At 40.9% G+C, this 4536-nt stretch overlaps 1 protein-coding gene across 1 annotated transcript in view; it reads right to left on the reverse strand.

Annotated features, from left to right (window-relative positions):
- Nucleotides 1-3484: 3484 nt before the first annotated feature.
- Nucleotides 3485-4536, reverse strand: part of LOC123079231 (CBL-interacting protein kinase 19) — a 4385-nt gene continuing 3333 nt past the window's right edge. Inside the window, exon 2 of the mRNA XM_044501945.1 lies at nucleotides 3485-3886. The gene's annotated coding sequence lies outside the window, so the exon portion shown is untranslated. The remainder of the gene's footprint in view (nucleotides 3887-4536) is intronic.

Raw genomic sequence — 4536 nt, forward strand, 5'->3', positions numbered from 1 at the left:
TAAGAAAATTTGTTTTCTACACATGGCAACTTTTGAAGAATGGTTGCAATCTCCACATGGAAAATTCAAAACATTTATTTTTCGATAAGATGACAAATTTCGAAATTATTTTAATGTTCAAATGACAACTTTAGGGACTTTGTGTAGTTGTCGATTTTCCTAGAAGACATGAATTTATATAGTTGCCAAATTTTCACATGATATGATAGGATGACAACATACATTGATGACTATATAGGCTAGGATGTCAAAATACATTCGATGGCAAATCTCTGCATAACAAGTAATATTATGTACGTGTGTTTTTGACTCATGGCAATTACATTGTTGTTTATTGATGGTATCATAAATCACAACAAGGAAGTTATTGCCATGAATTTCAGAGCACAAAAATTTGCCATGTTTTTTTGTGTTGTTGTCATGATTAATGAGTACAAAATTTGCCATGCTTCATAGGTTATTCTTCATTATCAGTACAATCATTTTTCAAGTTTTTCCATGCTTCATAGTAAAAAAAGTATACATTTTCCATGTTACCATCTCTACATTCTCTCTTTTTTCCATGATTTAGGACACAATAATTTCTAAGTTGGTCATGTAACCATTTTTACATATTTTCCAAAACTTGTCATGTTTATAGTGCAAAAATTTCCAGAACGTGCCATCTAACAATTACATATTTTTTTCCTAAATTTAGCATGATTTAGTCATTTCAATTTTCTAAAAAAGATCCATGTGACCATTTACAAAATTTCCCAACATTGCCTTTCATTCATGGAAATTAATTTTCCAAATTTGCCATGTGGATCAGTACAAATATTGTTTACTGAATTTTTTGTGCTTCGGAGTAAAAAAATTCTACATATGCCATATGACCATCACAACATTCTCTAATTTCGCCGTGATTTTTGTAATACAAAAGATTCTAGATTTTTCATGTAACCGATTTAGATTTATCAAAAAATTGTCATGTTTTCCTTCCTACTCCCTCCGTCTCAAAATAAGTGTCTCAAGCTTATTACAAGCTTGAGACACTTATTTTGGGACGGAGGGAGTATTTATTAAAGTTTGTGTTGGTGGTGAGTGACCCGCTACAACATCAGCCCAAATAAAAAATGTGCATGATGGGAGCCCAAATAAAAAATGTTTGCTATCAGTGTTGTACTGTAGACTGTACAGACGTAGGAACTGTTCAAACACCTCATAGATAAAATAATGTTACTGCTCACACAGGAGAGTATCAGGTGATAGCACACCTAAATTGCTCCCATGATACCAATTTCAAAAATCAATTTGAATTTTTTGTGAATGTTCACCAGGTATGTGACTACAACCCCTAAAAAAAGTCAGATCCAAATTGAAATACACATTGAGAAACAAAAATGACAAATCTAGCATGAATATGTGTCACAAAAGGACAAAAGCAGAATTGACACTATTCACATTTGAATTTGTCTTTTTTGTTTCTCAATCTACATTTCGAATTTGAAGCTAAAAAAATTAGGGGATGTAGACTCATTCCTTGTGAACATTCATGGTTTTTTTAGAATTTTTTGAAACATTTAAAATTGAATTTTTGAAATGGTATCATGGGAGCATTTAGGGTGTGGTATCACTGGATTTCTCCCTGCTCACGCACATACTTACTATTTGCTACAGTGTATCTGATAAATAAAATGATGCCACTGTCCACACACGTGGTACATGCGCTGGAATGCGGAATTTGGACAGCACCAGGTTCCTGCATGCATGCAGGCCCTACACGGTCCTTCTCTTTTTCATGTTCTTGAATCTTGACATTTCTTTGCAGCGAACGACATAGCATGGTTAAACATGATATTTTTATTTTTCTTTTTGGAATAGCAAGGTGTGGGGATGAATGCATGACCGGGCGTTGTACAAATATCATACATCAAGCATAGTACGCACAGGCGTATCAATTTGTGGTTGGATTGTTAGGTGGACAGTGATATCCCTAGCACCCAAGGTTAGATTTCCGGCGGTACGCCTACGATGACTTTGTAAATCTCAAGATATATGCCGGCACAGTCTTTTGAAGATGCTCATAGGGATATGTCGTGCGGGTGTACGTTCATAGATATGAGTGTATTCACGTATTGTATATATGAGCTCTTGCGTCTGTACAATACGTCATGGCAAATCTTTGCACGGCTAATCTTCACCTTTTCCAATGGCAATCAATCTTTTGTATAGGTAAATTGTATGTGTCCAGCCCTGACAAATCACACATGATTTTTGCCAGCTAATCCATTTGCTGGAGCAGGGGAAGAAGCAGAGGGAGAGGACGAGTGGTCTGCGGCGCGCGCTTTTTGGGTTGCGTTGGGGGGTATTTGCGAGTGAACGAATATGCTCGCTCATATCTACCTTGTTGTGGGAACGATCGTTCGCTCGGGTACCTTCATGGAACGTCAGCGCACTATTGGTGTCCATAAATTAAGATGGAAAAAGTAGCCACTTTGTTGAGGAAGTGCGAGGGAAAAGGGAAGAAAGAGCCACCATGGATAGAGAAAAGGTGAAAAGGATGGGGAGAGAACTCATTTAAGGACTAGATGAAAATAATGTTTCATCACTCCGCTAATGTGGATTAACAAGGCTACGGCATGGTACTACCCTTATTGAAGATGCCCTTACAAATTCACTTGACCAGTACATCTTGATATTTTCTCTGAAGCGAAGTTCATGTGTTGCCACTGAAAGAAAAGTTGTTGTTTTTTTAATAACCACTGAAAGAAAAAGTTCAAATGCGCGTATGCTACTACGCTGCTGAAATCAGCAGATCCAGTGGTCACTAAGTGTAACTTTTTGTGATTTGCTTTCAAAGAAAAGATAAACTTGCACAGGAAACCCACGGCAATAATACCCACACGCCGGGATATGTGCTTTCACTCTCAGTGCTGAGATACATCAAACACGACGGTCATGAATATATCAAACGTCTTTTCAAATATTCCATAAATAAATAAGTTGCTAGTATTTTGCCGATCGTATTAATGGTCGACACCCATCGTCCAACGATGTTGTCCTCTCCGTCAGTCGCTGTCGGCGCTCGTCGTGGGATCCAGGGAAAAGAACACGGGCGCAGATACGATGGGGACACGACGATGCATAATGCAAAATCTTTATCTCCGCAGATGATGCGCAACCATGGCCCAGGCCGCCAACTCCAGGCCGCACACGGCGCTTTCGTGGCCAAACGCCGGCCCCTCCTGTCCCCCGCGCCCTGCCCCAGCCCAAGCAGCCGACGGTCGACCACGCGTGCCGACCTGCCGAGGTAGGCCATGGCCATCCATCATCACCTACGCCGCGCCCAGGCTGCTCGCCCAGTGCTCATTCACGTGCGCGGCAGCGACGACGATGCCTCGTGCCATTTCCATGGCAATTGCAGGGATCTGGACTTTTGCTTACAATTATGCGGATCACAAAATGCAAGATTCGGAATCCAAGCACGTCTGCATGTGCCTGGTGGCCAAAGGGTGCATGCAATGCATGTTGCACCCAATTTATTCCTCAATCAGTTTGGTCCTTGAATTAACGATTACCCAAAATTATTCGGTTCTGCTGATAAACCAACAGCGGGAGTACATACACAATCATCATCAGCAAATTAAGTAGAGAAAAGTACAAACATTTAAACAGCAGCTAGGGTGACACCATATACAGCCACAATCTAGCTCCCGTCTCGGATAACATTACGTATGCTCTCCAGAGTTAACCAAGTAACCGCGCTCATCATCGTCAGTGCCCGAGACTACAAGAACTCTTGCTCCTGTCAGTTGCACCCGACTCCAGTTTCTTTCTAGCTTGGAGAGTCGCTCCCCCTATCCCCGTTAGCTCTAGGGGCGGTGGCGCCTGTTACCTTGAAGGCCTGCAGCAAGCAAAGAAATGAATGATCAAAGGGCAGTAGTCTCCTAGTACATCAGTTAGGGCATGTTATATGGGGCAATTCACATACTTCAACACATCACATTCACCTCAAAATTCGAAAATTCAAGCCCCTACAATATACCATAAGAACACCATTAGCCTTCAGGTAAGCAATCAAACACAGGTTCGACGTTTGGATGCTAAGGGTAGTGTTTGGTTGGTGGTCTAAAACCACCCTACCAATTTTTTGGTAATTGTTTAGATGGGTGCCAAATTTTTGGCATACCCAAAACCCCGGTTCATTTTTCTTGCCAGCATTTGCCAAATTTTAGCTACCCAAATATTTGGTAGGCTAGGCTTGGCTCAAACCAAAGATGTCCCTACAAATTCCGGAAGTGCTTCTCAAATGAAGGTTGACCAGAATAATAACAAATCTTGCAGGAACACCCTGGTGTTAGCTGCAGCTCTATAATAGGCGCAGAGTATGAAAGCTCTCTAAATTCTATCTGAGTAAGGTCATGGATCTATACCATCAATTTTGCCAGGCTGGATACAATGAAGGAGTAGCTTTTACAGTGTCGGGCAGTGGGTAGTCGAACTACTCCCTCCGTCCCATAACATAAGAGCGTTTTTGACACTGCACTAGGATGG

This window comes from Triticum aestivum, chromosome 3D (assembly GCF_018294505.1).
Source record: "Triticum aestivum cultivar Chinese Spring chromosome 3D, IWGSC CS RefSeq v2.1, whole genome shotgun sequence".
In the NCBI taxonomy this organism is placed as follows: domain Eukaryota; kingdom Viridiplantae; phylum Streptophyta; class Magnoliopsida; order Poales; family Poaceae; genus Triticum; species Triticum aestivum.